Below are 23,300 nucleotides of genomic sequence, written 5' to 3'. Positions count from 1 at the left end.
TCTTGAATATAAACAATTACGTTTGTTTTTTTGTTTTTTTTATCTTAAGGAAAAACTCCCTAAAATGTCCTGAAAACACAGGATGCATAAAATGTAAATAGTTCAAGGTTGTAAATTTCGAACCTTTACTCCTAGTCTCTGTACAGTAGAGGCCTATCACCAAGGTTAATAATTATACAAGAATGTTGTGCAAATAGACATTCATGGGCAAAGTGTGGTTGCTGTCTTCTTGCGAACTGTTTTTATTTATTCTGACTTGCACTGCTCAAAGCAGAGCCTAGTTGGAGAGTTGAGCCAAAGTATAATATGTTCTCCTTTTTCTGACAGTTATCCTCTATGTTTAGGTTTATACGGTCTACTCACATTTTAAAATGACATTTTTCCTAAGTAGATGTAAAAAATTCTGAGGTACATGCCAGCCTATGGTATTACAGGAATATGAAAAGACACTGCTTTTAAAGTCTGTGCCTATTGAATGTGTTTGAACATTTTATCCCCAGTATGCTCATTTGCTGCGGCTGTGTGGGCAGGAGACAATGTGGTATATCCTCCATGTCCACTAAAACACTTTGCTTTGTTCAGTATATGCCCCTCTCTGTTTGAAGACCAGGATCTACATGAATTACATTAGTAGTTTGTTATGTTACAGGCTTTGAACTGTGCTTTGTTTCATATTTCACATCGTTCTTGTCCTTAGTGATACAGTTACTGATCAAAAGAAATGACAAGAGCTGTCATTCAGACATTGATTCATCATCTGTTGCTGCCATGAATGTTTTAAGTGTAAGGATATAATTAATCTTTTAAAATTTATTTTGCATTATAGAAGGGAATACTACTATTGTGCAGCATGTATAGATTTTTTTTTTTTTTTTTTTACACTGCAGAAGATTTTCTTTGCCAAAGTACATCAGTGCTTCTGGAGTATGATTGAAGAATTGCAATATGCAGGCTGTGAATTTAGGATATTATGCCTTATTATCCTCACTGAATCCCCACTCCTTCTTTGACTTCCTCATGAATTTGACGAGCTTCATGTGGCAGGTTGCCAGCCGGTCCAACAGAAAGGCAGTAATTTTATATTCCAGTATTTTATCCCAGCTTCTCAGTGCAAAGCAGACTTGGGGACTACATTCATGCTTTTTTAAGAGGAAGCAACAGCCATGTCATCCCCCACAAAGCATGCAGGCTGCATGTTGGCAAGTGAAAAAGCATTACCCAGGAGCTGCTCAGAAACTCCCAGCGTTGTTAGGGACTGAGGACAAATTGCTGTATATTGTAGAAATTGCTTGTTCATAATTTGTCATTGTTTGTGTGTGGCTGCTTTATGCATGATTTGAGTGAGGGTGTATGGTCCGTTAGATATGTGATTAACCATCTCTACTAATAAATCGTTAATCTACATTTAAAGATATAAATATTATATTTTAGCAGCTGCCAGGACTGTTTGAGATTAAAGTAATGTTTTGTAATTATACATCTCCCTCTGCTACTGAATAGAGGGTTATTGATATTCGAAAATAAAGCATGATAACTTACCCATGCAATATTAGTCAAAAGTAAAGCTCACAAGCATGGCATGTACAGTATAATGATCACTTATAAAAGTGTCTTGATTTGTTTCAAATGGCACGTGAGTTAGATATGAGATTTAATTCAAAGTAAAAGTTAACATTAACAAAATATGAATAAATATGTCTTTCCAACTTGTGTAACTGAACATAGCAGCAGCAGTAACATAGTTTAAGCATAGTATTTGTATTTCCTTGTTTTAACCTGAAATTAAACTCCAAAATACATCAAACCTCAGAAGCCACACAGACGGCGTTTTAGATTTTCTTGCCATATGTGCAACAACAACCGTCATTGTATTATTATTGTGTGTGCAATGTAAAAATCATTTGAGAATGGAGCTATGAAACACATCATTCTGCTCTAGTAATTTGTTTGGCATGTTGGTAACCAAACCTTCTCCTCTTCAAGCACGTGGTTGCTTTGACAAGACCACTCCTGAGATCAGATCAAGACTAAAATAAAACTTCTTTTGGATATCTCTCAACATAGCTAATTACACTCATTAACTGGCCCGAGTATTTGTCCTTTGTTGTTTTACACAAGCTTAAAGAATTCCAGTTATGTGGTCAGCATGGTTACAATAGTGTCATACATCTGGCTGCCAAACAAGTGTGATCAATTTAAGGCAAGGGATTGATTTGCCAGTGGTTATATATGGAGACATCTCTTAGAAGTACTTAAGCTTGAGTAATTGGATTGTGTAAAACTGGGCTTGTTAATTTCATTGTGACTCATTGTTTTGACTTAGGGATTTGTTGACAAGTTTATATGATAACTGTCTTGGACAGTACTTGGGACATTCAGAGGCTTTATGTGAAGCTGCCAATAAATGCCTCTGAAAACTCTCCAAAGCCATTAGCCCGGGGGTAGCTGGATGAGTCTGCCGTATGTCTTACAGAAGGTTATGATCGCTTTATCATCACTTAAAGTTACGGAAAACGAAAATCAGGGGGAGAAAATGCCACAATCGTAAAACATACACCTTTTTTCTGTGGCTTTCTCCCCAAATCAAAAGACTAAATAAAAATACAGATGATCTGACACTTTTTATGCTATTATGGAAGAGCAAAACCTCTGCATTGAGACATGGAGTACAGCAGTAAAATCATGTTGAGGTTGTGTCTGACTGAATCTGATCAACAGTTGGTAATTACAGCTAACAGTCATGTAAGTAAACCCCCTAACTGACTTAAAATGCCTGTAATTAGCCAAAGTATGTGTATCTACAGCCATAAGACACAGGTACAGCGTAGATGCAGAAGTCTCATATCACTAGAATTACATTATGCTGAAAGGATAATTGTGGATTTTTTTTTTTTACCCAGTGACACAAAAATACTGCAAAGAACTTTAAAAATGGTTCTATTACTATTCTGTAGAAGTAGCATGAACAAGTTAACTTCAGTTTTATAGCTGAAAGAGCTGATGGATTACTTGATAGAAAAATTTATGATAATTTATTACTTGTTTTAGTACTACTTTTCAAATTTCAAGTTACAGATTCTGGTTGGTTTTGGGCTCTGTTAGTTACAATATTATAAAAATGTCACTTTTTGTCACCTTTGAGAAATCATAAGGGGCTTTCTGACAATGTATTGACTACACTAATTACAATTAAATGATCACATTTAAGGCTGACCATTGTGTCAAAATAATTTGATTAATCAAGTTGTGAAAACTGCAAAAATCTAGATTATTGTTGTGGAGATTTTCCTTTTCTTGCTCAACAAAAATTCTCCATGAAACCTGTTTGCTTTTTATAATATATTTATTGGGCATGTGTTTCACCAGCTATATATGGAGATTTAGTATTTGTGAATCATGTGTTTTCTTCAGTTCATGTAGCTACTAAACAATGAATTAAAGTAAGAAATAATCCATGTCATCATAAAAATCAAGATTAAATTTTTTGGCCATATCATCCAGCTCCAATCACAGTCATTGCTAGAGGAAATACACATTTATTAAAGCATTAAAAACACCCTCCTGTTTTCAAACCTACAAAGTAGGGACCAGATCACTAATCCATTTTCATGACTCAAACCTTTTTGAGCTTGCTAATGGGATCTGGTCCATTCACTTGTTGGCTGTGTGTCTTGGCTGTTACCATCAGGTTACACAGTGTGAGCATCAAGTAGCAGATTGTGCTGACGTTCGCCGTTCTCTAAAGGGATGTGATGGTGAGGGCATGGTGCAGGCTGTTGGTGTGATAGTGTGAAGTGGTGGCATGGTTCTTCTCAACATTTCATTAATTTGTGGTACTGTGGGTATTGAATGAGAAAAGGTCATGGCACATGCTAATTGATTCAGTCATGGCTAACTGCTCTCTTCAGACTGAGGAGTCCCATAGGTTTCTAGGTTGTTTGCAGGTGGCTATATGCCAATGTGGCTTTCTAATTTGGAGAGCTGTGTGTCAGCAGACCCATGCTTACTCCCCCACTAAGAGAGAAAGATGTCTTAAGGAGCTGCAAATCAAACTATTGCTGTATCTAGATAATTTAATTCACTGGCAGGCATGTATAATGATAATTTAATTCACTGGCAGCAAGCATGTATAACGAAAATCAATGCATTTTAACAGAACAACACGCTGAAAATGTGAAAGCAAAAGCCCTTTGTTAAGACTCTAAAATTGAAAATTAAGTTGCAGTGCCTTTTATTTGTTTCTTTTCATCAACAGAACACCTACCCATCACATAAAACACCCCTGGATCTTTGTATCTTTCCAATCAGCCATGGTTCATTTATGAGAGTGGAGCCGGTCAATAGTACCCACCCATTTGTCTGAATGCAGTCAAGTTTTAAGTCGGGGGCTTTTGGCTCTGGTTTCAGTTGCTGAATATGGCAATAAATCAGGGGAACAGAGAACTCCATGCAGCCACTCCACTGCTGTGGTTCTCTAAGAGCTAAAGCTGTAATTCATACATGAGACTTTACTTCCTCCTTTAGACCAACCTGTCTGTTCCTTGGGACCATTTTGCTTTTTACTCTTGAATAAGGATGTAGAATTATGCTGTCTGATGTTAAATATGTTCTGCAGTCTTTGAAGAACACATGCAGAAACTTCTGGGTTGTTCATATTTAGTTGATTTGAAGGGGTCCCCAAATGTCCCCAGTCAATTCTATAGCCAAACAGAATACAGTAATACTGCTCAGTTTGTTTTGGTTTATGACTTACACCATGGTTTGATGAGACTGTGCCATCTGGCAGATTTGTCATCTCTGCTGTTCTCCTACATTTTAACTTAATCCACATATTGAACAGAACTGTAGCTATGATTTGGGCAATTTACCTAGTGGTTTGTTAACGTGATTGTCAGTTATTGCCTGCATATAACGATTCGTGACCTTTAAGAAATGTGTAAAAGGATTAATGGGGTGCAGTCTGTTTGACTGGGCAAAAAACCTTATCATTAGTTGGTTTCTTTACAGATGCAGAAAGTGCACAGCAATTATATTTCTGAATAGACATGTGCAGATCTCCTGCCAGTACCTTCTCTTGTCTGCTCTTGCCTCAGCTATTTTGTGTCAGAAAGGAGGGTGTGTAGTGAAGGCTAATTGCTGTCAGAAGCAAAATTAGGGATGTTATTTTGTAGTCTGATAAGTAGAAAAGTAAGCTGCACAAACAGACTAATGCTACTGAACAAAAGTCAAACATCTGTCCAGTCATTCATGTTTAATTTTTTAGTGTCCCTTTGAGGGCAATTTGTAGCTTCTTGGCATTTATCAGTATAAAGTGCAACATGAAATATAAATATTATACTAGTCTGCTCTGCAACCACGACTTTCATTAGGCTGTTCACTTCTACTGCTGCATAATGTATCACTCAGAACAGAGGAAAGCATTTCAACTGACATTTGGCCAATTATGACAAAAATCTCTTAAGTGGATCTTGGTTTAGCTGTTGGCTCATGTTATGCTTAAAAGGCCCACACACCGGCTGACTACATATTTTAAAGCCATGTTACTGTGTTACTCTTATGTCTTAAATAATCGGTTGGGGCCATGGACACTTAAAGCGACAGTAAATAAGAACATTTTGAAGTTTAGAAATTGGGAGTTAGGAGTTCAGTTGACACTATGACTGCTCAAATGCTTTTTTTTTTTTTTTTTTTTTGTTAATTGGCTTACTCAAGTGTCTTGATAGATGAAAAGATGCAAAAATCTTTGATCCCAGTCAAACATGATGCGACTGCACAAAGATAATGTCAGAGACATTCCCATAAATTCAGCAAGTTTTTATCCTACAGACTTCCACAACAATTAAAAATACAATATGAATGTAAATATATAATACTGCAGCTGTTTATTAAAAATGCATCTTAATATAGGAATGCTTCCAATTATGTTTTAATTCATGGTGCTATCTGAAAAAGTCAATTCATTGCCATTGCAATAAATTTAATTGTACAGCAGCAGTAAATGGGAGTGTTGGCAGAGGCAATTATGACTATCTCTTATCAAATACTTTTATCACAGGAAACAGTGTACCTACAATTATGCCATTAATTAAAAAGTTATTTGGTGGTACACACTCTAATACGATTATTTATATTCCACAATAAACAATAGATGATAACAAATTTAGAGAAAACGTCTTGTAAAAGAACTAACAATGCTCATGTCCACATCAATGTTACTGTTCTTGTCTTGCCTCATTTCTCATTTCTAAAGCCCCGCACATTAGATGCTGACACTTCAAGGCATCACTAAAGTGAAGCATCTTATCAGAGATCTGAAGGATGAATTAGCGCGTCACAGACTTCAAGCATAGGGGATTTGTTTTCATTTTGAAAAGATAAAGTGAATAAAAATCCCCAGTGCTAGGGGACAATCTGAGAAATAAGCTCACATCAACTCTCACTTCTTTTTATGTGTATTTTCGGTTGCTTTGGGTGTAGCTTCCCCTGTGCTCTAGTGAGTACTGGGAGTCGAGGTCTTGATCTGTTATGGGAAGAGCTTCAGGAGTTCCTATGAAACTTCTTTAACCGTCAGTGGCAGACACTTAAAAGCTCTCCCTTTCTCTGAAGAGTAGTCCAAACTTCTCTCTGTGTGCAAAGCCTTATATTAGACTGGATTATGTAATGCTGAAAATCCAGTCACAATAAAAAGAGTGTAAGAAAAGGGACTGAGAGTTCAGTCTTGAAAATCAACTGCAAGATAAAGCTGCCTAAGAAGTGATTACAGTTTTTGCCTTTATATTTAGGTTAAATAGACCTGATCAGTGAAAACTTTTCTTGTACTTTCAAAGTGCTTGGTTTGGCACATGAAATCAAAAGCTCCTTTGAAACTGGAAACTGCCACTCACACATATTAAGAGTTGAACACGCTACATTTTACTTTTCAAACATAATCACACAGGATTTCCACAACCTTGTTGACCTTTAATGTCAAATAATTCAGTTTTACACATTGGGATTTATTTTTGTCAAAGCTTGAGCATAAAAATTACTTCCTGATTAGGCGACAGGTGTGAATTTGTCGATTGAGGCACTTCAAACATGCAAACCAATCAACAGTTGAGTGTTAAACCGCCATTAAAAATCAGTTTGCATGGTATATTAAACTCCAGTTCTGTCAGGGACTGTGGTCTGGCACAGCAAATCTCAAACTGGAGCCCTTGCATGTATCACACTTATCTATTCTGCTGCCTTTGAATGGCTGCAGGGGTTTAACAAACTCAGTTTATTAATATAGTATTGTGAAGCTGTTACTATGAAAATCAGTCATGTTAAAGGCCGGTGCAGACTGCATTACTTAGAGGAGTGATATTTTGCTTTTTTTAATGGAATTATTCATTTTAAAACATTTCCCTGTGGTCTACATACACTGTAAATGCTATGCTTGGGTCTGAATTCTTCATTAATTCAACTCCATAGGTCCATCTTCAACCCTATTTCTGAGTAATGACACCAGAAAGGTCGTTTTGAGCGCTGGCCCTTTAAATGCAAATGAGCCACTTCACATCCCACCTCCTCCAGGTAGTTGGCTGTGTTGCTCTGTCCCGTTCAGCCACTTGTGTTCATTAATACAATCAACAACTGAATGTTTTAGGTACGTTTAGGCTCGAAGTTTGGACATATTTTCAGTATGGACTACAACCGCTGCTGCTGACAAACAATCATGGCGTAGTCAGAGAAATGTTCGTCAGAAGTCTTGACCTTTATATGTGCAAATGTCATGATGTAACTAGTTATAGATGCAACAAATTAAGAAGGAATTAAAACAGGTAGGAGAAATCCACTTGATTTTTGGCCAAAATGAATATAAAGATAAAATAAATATACCAAAGACTAATAAAAGTGTGTTTAGCAAATTATGACCCCTTTAAATGGATCTAATGGCATACTATTTATAATAAATATTATTTGACTTTACATTACTTTTTATAATTTTAGGTTAATTACTTGCAACTATTGCAAGTTTGCTGTTGTTGAGTTGCCAAAATTGAAAAGGAATAAGCAGTGCAGGAAATGTGATACTGATATATCTAAACTCAGCATGCACCATACACCCAGTTTTGTGTCATGTAAATCAACCTCCCACCTATTTGCGCCTCTCCTGGCAAATGTACACTTTGCGCTGAGCACAAAAATACCACCCAGCCAAGTACAATGAATCAGGTCAGGAAAATACCAGGGAAAAAACAGGCAGGATGCTGCTTGTATTGGTTGTTGTACTGCCACGCAAAGAGAGTGTTGCGTGTTTAGACTAGAGGTTATAGTAAAACAGCCCTAATGAAGCTCTTCTTTGGCATTGTAGTGAAGCAGCTGACAGATTTCTCCTCAATGAAGAAAGGTAGCATCTTTTGCAATGACCCTCATAGATGTCAAGGACCACAGAGGTGACCTGGCAGCACTGTTCTTGAATCTGGCGAATGCATATGGATCTATGACCTCAAAGCTTATCGAGGAGATGCTGGAGAGGCATTACATGCCAGCTAAAGTGAAAGATTGAATGCAGAGGTTTTGCAGAGCCATCTCTCTGCAGAGCCTATGCTGCATTTGACATCATAGGAGAGGAGAGGAGGAGAGCCATCTGGAAGAACACAGGCACTGTAGAGAGTGCCTCTAGGTGGCTATTGATTAAGATGGTGGATTTGTTGATAATATCTGCTAGGGCAGAAGTTAAGATCTGATCAACCCTAGCTTGTTTACCTGAGTGAGGGTTTATTTGCTATGTTTGAAAGAACCAAAACATCCGATGACCCCAGGAAACATGCATAATGATCGACACTGGCTTAACAACAGGAGATGTTTCACTACAAGGGAATCTATACATGCAATTGTCTGTTATCTTAAATTATGTTACACGTTTTTTTCTGTGTGTTGTGGCAATGGTCTATTATGAAGTCAAGATGAATGGCCTATTCCTGTGTTTAGCAGAGGCTACAGCCTATTCCAGCACACACTGGGCAAGACACAGGGTACTTGTACACTGAACACCTTGCCAATCAGTCAAAGACAGACAATCATTCACAGTTACAGCCAAATCAATTTGCAATTTACCTTCCTTGCATGTCTCACAAGGGCCCAAACACTGAAGAAGAAACTCCAACACAAGGCAGATCACTTAAATGAGTGTTTACATATGTAAAAGGATGAGCAAGAATTTGAAGCATTACATAATTGAGCAGTAACACTGAACTCTAAAAGGTTTTAAGTAAAAATAACACCTTAATTGTGTTCGTGAAGCCTTGTGTGCAAACTCTAACTTTATGTAAATAAGTAAGACATCCCCATACACATGGCAAATGTTACAAATGGCACACCTGGGACAGTCAAGCTGTAAAGCTCTGAGAGTGTTTACTTACCCCCCTGGCAGGTGAAAGCTCCGACGGCTCTAGCTGCTGACTCACTAACTCTATAGCAGCTCAGGCCTCATGCAACTCACTTGTGTGTATAATGTGATTTAAGAGTGAAACTAGTGGGTCTGGATCTGCTCTACATCATCCCCGTCTCTGCTCCATAACTCAGTCCTGTGAGACTGGATGCTGACTGGGAGACAAACAGATAACCAGTCTGGCTTTGAGCTCCTGAGTCTGATCTCACACATTTCACTCTCTGTGGGGTCGCTGCCATCTGGCTAGCACTGCAAGAAAAGTGTGTATTTGTTTCTGTGTTTGGATGCTGTCTGTGAACATATGTGTAGGAAATTTTCTGAAGTTAGAGACTGCCCCAGGTGCTGATTAAGGCACTTTCTCAGAGACAATTTGGACAAGTTTTCCTCTGCTGTTGTTAATAGAATTCTGCACTGCCTAAGTTATTCATATGTTTGCCGTTTACAAAATGTGTGTACTAATAGTTGCTTGTTTCTTATGTACGTCAATGAATGGGGAGGATTCCTTTCTCAGGATTGTTGAAAACTAAGGCATGGCTCAGTGTAAGAGAATAGGCTACTATCTTTTCAAACTTAATCTGCTCAGTCTTGCCTCTGATAATATGTCATCGTTTTACTACTTGTGTTACACTCTTGTTAAAGGTAGCTGTAGAATGACTGGTGGCCAGTACTAAATATATGTGTAATCCATGATGGAAGAGAATATGTTGATTGAATGAAGACCTACCTCTCGGATTTAGCCAGGAGCACACAGACAACAATAATTATTTGGTCCTAAAGCCTCTTAGTTGTGTAGAGTCTTTGATTTAATGCTGAGGGAGCTGTTGAACTTGCGTAATCCCTACTGTAATCTGCAATGAGCTGTCCTTTGCTGATGTTGTGCCAGGTTGAATCTGAGGACAGCTGTCTCCATAAGGGTCACCCAGTTGGTTCCCTCTGCCTACTTATATCTATATCTATGAACATAATTAACTTTTTTTTTTTTAGAAAATATCTGATGTTCTTCACAAATGTTATAATTTAAAGTAACAGTTTGTCTTTCGTAATAACCTACATTTACATTTTCCTCGATGCAGTACTTTCATATAGATAAAAAAATTCAGGATACAGAAAAAGTTAGAAACGCACAAGTAAAAATATTTTCACAACTCTATCTTAAGTCGTGTTCATCTTCAGTATTTTGGTGTGTTTTGCTCTCCTGTGTTGTCCAGTGTACCCAATACTATACTACTGAGTGCTATTAAAAGGTCTGTTTTCTTGAGGACCTGAATTTTGCTTGAAATTAGAAACACACCCACGTCATTACATGTTGTCCTGGGGTACTAAAACCCAGACAGTGAGAAATGATCATAGTAAGATACTGTGGCAACAAACCAAGCTGGTCACTTCATGCATTTTTATAGTTGTACACAACCTTTATTTGAGAGAGAAACCCAGTTATTTGCAGTCCACTTTGTGAGCTGTATGATGGCTATCTCTTAAGCTAAATTGGTGCAGGTACCATTCAAGTCTGGCCAAAACATCCCGTTTTGCTCCCCTCTCATTTTGTCTTGTTTGTCTACCTCAGTCCAGTGGACAGTGCATAGCCCAGTTGTTTTCCAGATGGTCTGTGATGATTAGACAGCTTTTGGAAGCTGCCAGTCTGCTCAAATGCTCTACAGCTGTGAGCTCTTGGAGCATCATGTTAAAATGTCCACAGAGGCCTTTAGAGCAGTATACTGGTTCCTGAAACAAATTGTTACAAATTCAGCCTCACATTTGTCTTCATCCAAATGGAAAAAAAGGCAGTGACTAGACTCATTTTTTACTTGCTATGTAGTCAAAGACACTGAACCACTTTTTCATAGTGGAACACATTCTCCTGAGTTCACTGTTATATTGTAGTGTACTTCCTACTCTCAGTCGTGGATGATTGAATTATATTGTTGCTTCAGTGATCTACTCATTGTGGACAGATTTTCTCATTTATCAGTGTCAGTGAATGGACGAATATCCAGCTCGCCTTTTCCTTTGACTTATCCAATCCATTCCCTCTTGGCATCACTAGTCGCTTTTCCATTGCATATGACTTTACTGAGATTTAGTAAATGTCGAAAAACAGTACGTAATGTCGGTTTTTCCACTGAATAACAAATGCAATGATTTGTTTATTTATTATCGCAAGATGTCATGAGAAGTCATTCCATAAACATGGCGACAAACATATATCACATTGATTTACAGGTATATACTACTCTATGCTCTATAACTCTATCCCTTACAAAATTCAAAAATGATTCGGTTTCCTCGTGTGTCAACATGTACTTCGCCATGTTTGTTTTAAAACTCTTCTTCTTTGCTTGTTGCAACATCCATCAACATCAACAACATCCATGAATATCTCTGTGCAGGTTCTCATTTGCCCAGGTCAGAATTCTTCTTGGTAGTTCTTCTTGGTTCAGCTGGATGGGTTTAGCTAAACCCGTCCAGTTGAACTGAGAACCGCCAGGAAAAAAATCCATCAACATCTGTTTTTTTTTCTTTTGTTCATGTGACTCTAGTTGCGCAAAAAGGACTGGTTTGCTATGCCTGAAAAACCACTTCTTGCAAGCACAAAACATTTTCATTGAAATACAAGAGTTTTGGCGAAATTGTCATTTTTTTCGTTAGGGAAATTTTTATGTGCAAGTTATATTTGTGCAATTTGAGGGTCAATGGAAAAGCGACTACTTTCAGTCTGTACCCCTGCAAACCACACATGTTCCACAGGGCTCTCTCCAAGGCATACATCTTTCATACTACACATTGTGTGGTGTTGTTTTTTTTGTCTATGACTATTCTTGGTTTTAATCCGCTCACAATTTGCCTCTGTATCTCTTGAACACAGTGACAGAACATATGCTTTTGGCTCCTTAGGTGTGATATTTTCTTTTTAAATGTTCATGTTTTGCATATATCAGCCTGCCAAAATAGCTAAAGTAACAATAGCTTTATCTGTTATTATCTCTCCTCTCTTGGAAGAATTTAATCTCAACAATAACTTGACTTCCTAAGAATATCCAGTCCACCTCTACTGCTGCCATTTACAGAAGCCATTCAGCTTAAAAGTCCTTATGTAAGATCAAAACTGTGGACCTCCCATCAAAATTTCCCAATATAAATCAACCCCAAGTGCTTTTTGGAAGCACTTGCACAGCTCTTGTATCTGTATATGCATGTGGTTCAGTGCAAGGCCCATTATGAATTGAGTGGACTGTAAATTCTGCTGCTAGGTGGGACACTTGGCAGATATAAATAGCAGCCAGGTCATCACTATTGCTTCAAATAGTTACAAGAGAAATGAGGAGTTATTATAAGATACTTTGAATTAGACACAAAGCTGAGATATTTAAATTGAAGTGTATCGGACTTTCATCAGTATCAGAGCAGTTCACATAGCAACTTTGGGCTTTGGTTCTCTCCCTGGGGGACAGGCAGGGATGCACACACAGTGGCAGTGATTGGATAATGCACTGCATTTATTGCTCAGCTGCGTGGTAGTGACTCTTCTGCTGTCAGACTCCTCTCCCACGCTTTGTCCTCAGATCTGGCTGTCCCTGCCTGAGCAAATATTTGAACTCTGTGCCAAGTCTCTCACTGAATAATGTATACCTGCTGTGATTGATATTGTAAATGTGTGCTTCTCAAAAGCCTAATGTCATCACTAGAGTTACCGTACAAAGAATGTCCACTGTGCAGTCATTGCTACGCAAAAACATGCATAAACTGTTGTTCTTTATTAGGGGGTGTGTACAACAAACACAAAGCTTCGGAGGAAACAAACTGCTAAATGTGCATCCTGTGATCTACATGTCTTGCTTCTTCTCCAGCCATCTGTTTGGGGTCAGGTGATTCACAGATACCTGAAATGAAAAGGCATAACAGCATACAGTACATAACTGTATCTAAAAGTTTTGTTCCTGATATTCATCTGAATTTAATCTGTTCACCAAAGCCTTTTGTACTCTTTCTTGAAGGCTTAAAACACTGGGAATATTTTTGACCTCATAAAACATTTGCAAAGCCATTTTTCAAGTGTTTTGAAACCTGCATTCTTTTCATTTTCTCATCCTCTCTGTGCTGCTTTATAGTACACTGTCTTTTAAAATGCTTTATTTTCAGCAAACATACAGCCTCAGAAAAAACAAACTTCTGAATGTGCATCTCTTGATCAACACTGGCTCCAGCTGAGTTCCAGTCATCTGTTCAGGGTCAGGTGATTCACAGATGGGCTAAGTGGAAAGTGTGGCTGGATACTGTGCATAACTTTATCTAAAACTCTGACTTCAGATAATCATCAGCATTAAATCTGTCCACCCAAAGGCTTAGTATTTGGCCTTGTAGACCTCAAAACATGTTTAGTATATTTCCTGTGTCATAATACCTTTAAACCCCATGTTATAAAGGTTCAGTGTGTGTGATCTCTTTTTGTGTGATTATACACTAATGAAAGCATAATTATGAATATTACATTCCATTTCTGCAATTAAATTCTCTTTAATCCCCCTAATTCTTAATCCTGCATCCTTTTCATTAACTTTCTGTCATTCCTCATTTATTATTTTCTGCTTTTCATGCTTAAGCAGTACCATTTTGCCACTTGCCTCAGTATGAACAAATGTGAATCAGCTGTTTTCATTGCATGTTCAAGTGCGTCCTTGCACAGTTGTCAAAAATAAACAGTATGAGGACCCACTCATCAAAATAGGTCTTTACCTTGCCACTAATGGATGGAAACTCTTTCTAAATCAATTTGTCTTCTCTTTCATTTTCTATATCAGCTTTGTGCAGCCTGCTTTCACTCTCAGTTAGAGGGTGAGTGACTGTGTGAGATGAGGCCAGCGTGGAGTGAGCTGGCAAGGGCTTCATAACTGTAGTAATGGTTGCACCTCCTGGTGATTCATCAGTTTAATCATGTGTCAGCCCGCTGCAATATGTTTCTGTAGCAGTATGGATGAATGTCTCTGTATGGCAAGAGTCTGGTTTAAATATCAGTGCTACATGCTTAAAGATAAATACAGCCCTGCCACCTCTGTGCTGCTATTCACAGGCTGATGTGTGCAGGCATTCCTCCTCCTCCTATCCGGTTGAGAGTAAACCCACAAAGGTTCAGAATAAGACCTCTGCTGGTGGATCTCATAAATACACTGTCAATTTTGACTGTGATGTTATGATTGCAGTTTTTCTGGCCCTGTGCACTCTGGAAAAGTTAGTGGGATTTATTCTTACCTGCTTGACAGTTTTATTACTGCCTGCCACCAGACCAATGTCAGTCCTTATTGAGTGTGTGGGTGGGAGTGGGCAATATACAGTGACTGGTATAAACAGCATGCATCCAGGTAGAGAGAGGAGCAATGGTAAGGTCTCAACAGTACAGTGTGTAAAGAAATGGAAGGGACTATGAATACAGATGTTAAGAGAATGGCATAACAATAAGAAACTTGTGAATTTTGCATTTAAATAACATTGTGTTGAAATTATGTCTTTGGAGAATATATGCAATACCCCATACTGTTATATAAGCTTGTAATGTATCTTGATGGTTACAGCGTAATGGATATTTGATGGCGGTTTGGACCTGTAGCCTGTCATAGATATAGGTATATTTGATCAATTACCTCAACTAGAGGTATTAAGCATCTTCACCGATTTTTTTTTTTTCTTCTTCATTGTAAAATCTGTATAATTTGCCATCAGTTTTGACAATAGATGCCCAGTCAAAATAACTGCAAATGCAAAGTCAAATTCTAACATTGCAAAGGGCTTGAATTTAGTTAAATAATACTTACATGTGTGAATGTGACAAGCTCTTCACGTAAGCATTTGAAGTGTGGACAAGGTGAAAATGATACCAATGAACAAAACAAAAATTTAAGCCAGTGTCTGTTGTAAGATGATATTTGACCTCAACAGCCAACTGTGACCCAAATAATCTACTAATCTAAAATGTTTAATAACTGTTGAACCACTAATCCTATCAATGCATGTATATATTTCAGGTAAAATGCAGTTTCTCAGCTGTTCAGATGTTCAGAGGCTCTGTAATGAATATGGAAACTCCCTCATCTTCTGTAACATTGATTCTCCAATAAAACACATGTAGCTTGACAAATGACACTAGTTGTAGACACTTGTTTTTATGTTCAGTTAATGATATTTTTTGCTGAAAAGTCACTTTTTCTCCAGTTCCTGATATAATAACCTTTATTATAACCCAATGTACTCCGAGCATTTATGAACATCTACATGATCATTCAATAAAAAATAAGAAAATACATGTATTTCACTGAAATATGCAAAACACAGAGGATAATATCATAATAAATGGTGATAAATCATTTAGTAAAGGTTAAATGTAAAGAAAAAAATAATTTGGAAGTTATAGGTCTTCAAGGGTTAGTGGCACTTTTCCACCAAATTGTGGAGCCCATTATCAACAATTATATTATTATCATTATATCTTTGTACTAAAATTAAGAAAAGCTGAAGCAGATAATTAATAAAAACCATAAAAACAGTCCACGTGGACCTAGTACAACCTTTAGATCCAGTACCCAAAATTGCTCAAGTTCTGAACCTTAGACTTAAAAGCCTATTTCTATGTACAGTATATTTAATGTGTTTTTCCTTTATCAAAGCATTCAGCCAGTCAGACTTATAAGCATACTTTACATCCACGGCATAACTACTTAAACCAAAACAAGACATCACTTTTAATTTCCTTTGGCTCAGTGTTATATGGCAGCACTGACATTAAATCTCTTTGGGAAACTTCTACCCACTCGTGTGAGTCCATGTAGGAAGCTGCATTAATACTTTTGAACTTTCCCTGATCTTTCGTAGTTATCGTCAGATTTCTTGGAGTGGTTTTTGAAATACTGGTAAATGATGAATGTGGGCTACAGATGCTACAGAAATCGTTCCCAAATGTATTGCAGGTCTGTGTGTAGTGATTTGAAGCAAGGAATAAGTAGAGTGTATGATCTTCTTAGCTGTTAGATTTGCCTTTCTGCCTATTTGTTTTCATTGTTTATTTATGGAGGAGGAAGCTTATTAGTCATTCAGGTTGACTGTGTAAATGTGTACACAAGAAGTTTGCTCTTTGCCAAGAACCAAACACACTTGAAGCTGGATTTCCGCCAAAAATAGAATTTTCCTTTCCTTTCCTTTCCTTTCCTTCCCTCCTTTTTTTTTTTCTTTTTTTTTTTCAGAAACCTAGCCAAGGCAGTGCTTGACAGGAATTGTTGTAATCCTTGATAGCGCCCCCACAGACCTCAAGATATTTTACTTTTTTTTTTTGTTTTTTAAGAAAGGCTTGCCTGGGTACAGTGATGTTACATAAAGGTATGGATCTTAAATTTGATGCTGTCTTTTAATAAATAAGCGAACTGTAGAATTATAGTTATTGAAGCAGACGGTGTCTTTTTTAAGCATAAACTTGGGTTTAGGATTATGAAATGGGGAACATATTATCGATTGTCTGGAAGTAAATTGCAAGCATGTAGTTAAATTATTTAAAATTAGTTTATGGATCATTTATCTGTTTATCTACTGGGGCACTGATTGAGCTTATAGCGAAGTATTTGGCTTGAAAAATGTAGACATGATACATTATGTCATAATTACTCACAATGCTCATGCTGCATATTATTGTTCTACTGCAAGGTATGGACTTTGGACTGTTCTACATCAGAGATATGTGAAAAGATATTTACCCCCTATCAGAGTTTTGTAACAGCTCTTTGGATATCTTTGTATTCCTGTGGTTTTTATGTAACCATGAACAGTTTCCACCCCAACCAAAGGTGCATTATTTTACTATTAACAATGTGGAGTTCAGTGCAGTGTGTTTTGTACCAGACAATGTGTCATGGGATATGTTCAGCTTTTCCGTAATTTAGAATTTGCAAAAGCAATTTCTCCTCATTACCACAGAGACTCAGCACAGGTTGTTTTCTTTGTTCTTCCACTGTGACCTAGCAAGGTAGGATGTTCTTTTTTATCTATGTCAAGTCAGACTTTTTATGGACTATTTTATTTTAATTAAATATTTATAAGTTTTGTAGGTGTATTTTTATGTCGGAGCACTTATATTTTACATTATGTGTATTTATACTATATAGAAGTACACTAGTCATATCTGATTATCCATGAGTCATGTGAGACCATTGACCATATATATGTTGTTTATGAAAAGGACTATGGTTCTAGCAGGAGATGCTGGGGTTGTGTTAGGACAAGTACTTCCCTGGATCTATGGCAGCCATAGTACACTCATCATTTGCTCATTTTTGTACTACTTTTATATTTTTTTAATTTTTACCCTGTCATGCAATCTCTAATTTGCACATATTTTCAATTGCACACTATTTTATATTTTTAGATTTTTAATACATGTCTGTATCTTTGTGTTGTTATTTAGATGCATGTGCACTGTCGCTGGCAGAGACCACCTGCAATTTTGTTGCACAACTGGTGTAATGACAATAAAGCCTATTCTATTCTATTCTGTTCTATTCTATTCTATTCTATTCTATTCTGTTGAGTTGTTTTAAGTTGGGCATCGGACTTATGCATTTTCGTAGAATTTGAATAGGATGATTGTGAGCTTGGTTGTTGTCTTTTAAGAAAAGCTCTGAAGGCTCATGAGATGTCAGACCCACTGCATTAATAAAACCTGCACTTCAAAAACACAATTCATGCATTAAATGTGTTTGTTTGAGGTGCAATACACCTAAACGGAATCGAGTCTAGCTTTTTGTCCAGCGCATTCCCCGATGTAAAACAAATACATCTACAGGAAAGTAATTTAAATTGGACAAGTATAGATGTTGACCAAACACTGATTAAAATTTAGTCAGCCTTTTCTAAGCTTCTGCCTTATATTTACACTAAGTAGGCAGAAAAACTCTTGGGGCTGCGAGCCATTTGGTTGTAATAACTTGCAGTGTGGTCTTCACTTTCTTTTTTTGTACTATTGATGAATACTTTATCACAAACAAAACCTTTTTACCATTTTACTGTTTAAATTTGATACATTTTCTATTTTGTTCATTGATATATCCTATTGAAACTGATGTTTTTTGTTTATGCAGTGAAAAAATGATAAATCTTAGAACATTTTTTTTCATTCAGAAAGCTTAATTAAGAGGTAACCGGTGTTAGTTTAAAGATTAGAATACATGTGGAATTCTGATCTTTTACTAGAATCATTACATTTTTGCTGACCTTCAGCTGTGGTCAGGGAGAAAAGAGTGATGACATCACTTTTCATAACTGTTTAGAGCTGAATTGTGTTCAGACACTCCTATTCCTACTCACTGTACTGTGATAAGCCATCTGAGGTGATTCAGCCATTTAGGATACCCCCTCAGCAGACAGAATATTTAGTCCAGACCAGTACAGAGAACACATGTAACACTTACCTTTGGGGCATTTGGGGATCCTCCAGAACCAACATGAGAAAACCATATTGTGAGGCTCTGACTGCACCTGGAAAAGCACAGAGAATATGAAAAAATGTGTAGGAGAACTTTGTGAATCAAATCATCTAACAAAACCACAATACCTGGATTGTATGAATTGTGAATCTGGTTACGTGTGAGCTTGTTTTATTTTCCTCGGGCATCGCCATTAGCAAAATGAGCTGCACATCTATATGTGTGCAGCAGAGAGATGAAAGGCACTTTGATGTGAATTATTTTGAGGTTCCCTCATTTGATTGAAGTTATTTTGCAAAATTAAATGTAGGCTATTCTTTCATCACGCTTTAGTTTTTGACATCCTCTGATTGAGTTTTCCACATTTGTTGTCTGTTCTTTGATCTGAATAATATCCTTTTGTGGGAGTAAAAATGTGCTCAGCTCTATTTTTTGTTGTAGTCTGATATAACAACATCATATCATTTCTCTCTTATATGTATTTGTTTATCTAATGCACCAGGGAAATAAATAAAAACTATGTTCATATGCACAGTTTGTGATCATTACAAATGTATGCACAGGTTTGGACATAATCGCAAGACCAGTGTCACAAAGTAATGAAGAATCAGCATTTTTTATAAATGTGTTTTGTCAAACTAGTGGGTTTCCTAAAATTAAGTCTATCTGATATTGAAATCAATGCATGGGCAAATAATTTTCCGACAACAAAACGTCAGAAGTCATGTGATGACTGTTAATTTCTACAGAAAATCACAGGTTGTCTCACAATATTGTCTAACATTCAAAATATGTAGAAGTGATCAATACATACATTTACCAGGTCTATAGAATGGCCATGGAACAATACCAGTGTTAAGTGTTATTTAGGCTGAAACTAAAAAGATAAATTTATGTTTCCCTTTAGAATCCACTTGAATTGTTGTCGGTTTGGAGGCTCCTTTCCAAACTGACTATATTTTCTGTCAAGCAGCTCTGCCTCTCTGTGATTGCTTTAAATGAATTTGCATAGATTTATTGAGAAACCTCTTGTGATCCTGGATACTTGGATGAAATGTTTATGCCTGAATTACCGTGCTCATCTTTAGAGAGTGTTCCTCTTATGCATCCTCGTCCAGCTGCACTGGTAGCTGCCTGGGCTACTGAAAATGAGAAATAATTTTTTAGATTAAGACCAGATGTCAGTATTCACGTTCGTAGTGTTTTTAAGCATGAGTGTGATAACTGATTTCGCCCAGTAGAGGGCGTCATAACACTCCAGTTAACAAAAGGAAATGGGTATGTCTAATGAATTAGGTGTATTACATGGAAACAGCGTTTCTTGATTCATTTGATATACATGTGTAATTTATTGTAATGATTTTAAGTATATATTGAATCATTTGGCTTCATTTGTTGCTGATTTGTACTGTTTTGTTGATACTTTACATCACAAATGATTGCAGCCATTGGAGGGCAGTGTTGGAATTTGCAATAATACCTAGAGTAGCAACTTTGCAGTAATCATCTCAAAATATGTACAGAAACCTCAGCTACAGAATGATTTAATGTAGGAAATTTATGTATATGGCTGTGGTAATGAAGTGCACTCTTACTTACAACACATTTTTTTTTTATTTCTCCCTCTGTTCTTGTCACATTCTTTCCTCTTTATATGCTTGATCAATCCAAGTAAGTGACACTTAAGTGCATATTTGACTAAGAAATATAGAAAAGCATTACCTCTGCCAAGAGTAGGTGGATGACTGTGTGGATTTCACCTTGAGGTGTTTCACAGGGAGCCTCTCATCCTACAGTTTTACTGTTCACTGTTTCATCTAACTGCATTTTCATGAAAACTGCCCTGTGCATGTGCCCTGTGCGTCTCTAAAAACAGCCTGTTTTAAATATGTTGCACACCTCTGTGTAGTTTCACCTAAAATAACAAAGCAGGCACCATTTGTATTTTGGTATATACATAGTTCACTCAGCTACAATATACCATTCACCCAATTTACTCTTCATGTGTCTTTTGGCTCTAACTAAAGCTGTTTTTTCCAAGTTATTCCCTTCTTCTTATAATCTATGAGTTTGTCTTGGTGCTTGACAGGATGTTGATGTACAGCCTTTGTGCTCCCCTATAACTCTACACCTGACACATGCAGCTGTTGGTCAGGGGATGGAACTTCAGCCCACAAAATTTACCACAGATTTTCATGGAGCTTGTTTATATGAAACAGTATCATCCCTCACAGTTCTCATGAATTAGCTGGACCTGTCTTCTTGGTTGTGGGCGTGCTGAGCAGCAAAGGAGTAGGACTTAACCTCCAGAGGAGTAGCTTGTTGTTCTTTTTCACAAAGGATTTAAGAAATGCAGCTGCACCTACAAAAACAGCAGCCGGTCACTAAGGAGGAAACGCCTTTGAAACAGATAAAAAATGTTCAACTCTGCTGATGAAACTGATTTATAGAGTGAAAACAGCCTTTCCTTCAAATTATATCAATGTATAATAGTGCTGTAATGTCATAGATTGTGTGATTGTGCTGAGGAATGTGGTGTAAGATGACACAGTGGAAGATACATGCACAATCTCTCATTGGATTGAATCACTGATTCAGTTGACTGCCCAGCTCTGAAAGCTGTCCTCAATTTGTCAGCTGTGCCTTGCTCTGTGCCCGCTGAGTCCTTGTTTTAGAGTGGCATTGATTGCCCCCATTTCAAATATGGATTAACAGGGTGTTATGTTCAACTGTCAAATGAGGATGTGGGAATTTTGTGTGAGGGCTTTGTTTGTGATGCTTAGGCTGTAGCATTTCATTTCATAAGATTGGAAATACAGGTTTTATTGTAACTCAACCTTAGAAATGTGAAGAGGTACATCTAACACTCTGCATTACTTAAAGTCTGTCAACAGGACATCATGAATAGTATCTATACATACTGACGCACATCACATTTTCAGTTTTGTTGACATTGAAAGTAAACAAGCGTGACTCCGTGTGTATGTGGAGCTATCATGTGTTGTTAGTGTGTTTTTTCAAGCTCAACACTGCTCCTCTGTTTACATCCATTGACTTGGATTAGACTTGGGGAAGAGACAGCAGTCAGGTTGGTATTTTTGAAGCTGTAGCCAATCTATTTCTCCCAGAGTTCTGCATTCACTGTGACGTCTGATTGTAATTTGTTGTGTCTGAACAGAAGTCACTTTGTACCTTCATTAGATTTCCAGCTGATATAGAGCTTGCATCACGAGTTTTCCTCTTTGCTAGTCTTTTGCGACCACGTTTTACTTAGTACACAAAATTAAGATTATACATTAAATTAAATAATAGCCAAGCAAACATAATAATCACAACTGTCCCAAAAAGACTGACTACCTTTACATATTGTTTGATAATTGGTACTTCCACCTGCTCTTCAAACACTTCACTTCATGACTGAAGAAACTGGAATGTGTTTCTTCACCAATGTTTGTTTTGTCTTTTTACTGTTTCCTTTTCTTCTGCCTCCAGATGAAAATATTTGACAATCTGCAATGCATGATGAGTGTTTTTCCACTTGCTACCATGGAGTTTATCTGTTAAGAAACAAGACCTGAAAAAATTGCAGTTGTAATCAAGAAATTTACATATAATTGCAAAGCAACTCTCATACCCCAGTAAATATTGCCCTGCGTAATTACAGGTGATCTGTTGTTAAAGTGTAAATAAACTAACACTGTTTACTCCATGATTCTTTTTCACTTATAAATAAGTTTCTTCAGACAGACACTCACATTTACATGAGCTTCCTATCTTGTCCTCCTCTTGCCCTTTCTTTCTTTCTTTCTTTCTTTCTTTCTCTCTGTCTCCTATTATATCTTGGTGTGTCACTCTGACCCAGTTCTGTTGGTCATCTTTTTTATAATCAGTTGGGCCAAAGTGAGTGATGCAGTGCTGTGCTGTCTTTCTGCTCACGCTAGCAGCTATCTTAGCCCGGGGACCAGAGGAAGTAGAGCTTAACAGATCCTATATTGCGTTTCATTACACTGTCAGTTGAAGGCTGCCATTTTCTTAATCTCTCTCTCTTTCTCTCTCTCTCTCTCTCTCTCTCTCTCTCTCTCTCTCGCTCCGTCTCTTGATCTGTATTTTCCTTTAGCTGCAACTGTGGTTTTGGCTTTTCCTCCAACTACAATCACACCACATATTTTTTTACTGTCAAACTTTGCCGGACGGCTGGATCAATAATGGCAGACACTAGGGGTGGTACTTTTGTTTATAGCTGTGGTTGATGAGATTAGATTTTGCTTCTATATTGAGGGCACACACACTCCTGAGACTGACACGCATACACACTCAAAGCAAAGAAACTTTCCATGACATTATTGGTTTTATCAGAAGTAGGCCAAAGCGGGAGCCTGGCTCTGTGGCAGCCCATCTGAGCATGCTCAACACTGCTGAAGGCTAGC

The 23,300-nt window shown here is 37.3% G+C and overlaps 1 protein-coding gene across 11 annotated transcripts in view; it reads left to right on the top strand.

Annotated features, from left to right (window-relative positions):
* Positions 1-23,300, top strand: part of LOC115420501 (pleckstrin homology domain-containing family A member 5-like) — a 77,477-nt gene that overhangs the window by 1,447 nt on the left and 52,730 nt on the right. The gene's annotated exons all lie outside the window — the stretch shown is intronic.

This window comes from Sphaeramia orbicularis, chromosome 6 (assembly GCF_902148855.1).
Source record: "Sphaeramia orbicularis chromosome 6, fSphaOr1.1, whole genome shotgun sequence".
In the NCBI taxonomy this organism is placed as follows: domain Eukaryota; kingdom Metazoa; phylum Chordata; class Actinopteri; order Kurtiformes; family Apogonidae; genus Sphaeramia; species Sphaeramia orbicularis.
Note: the sequence above shows the minus strand (reverse complement) of the source record. Positions and strands in the feature narration are given on the sequence as shown.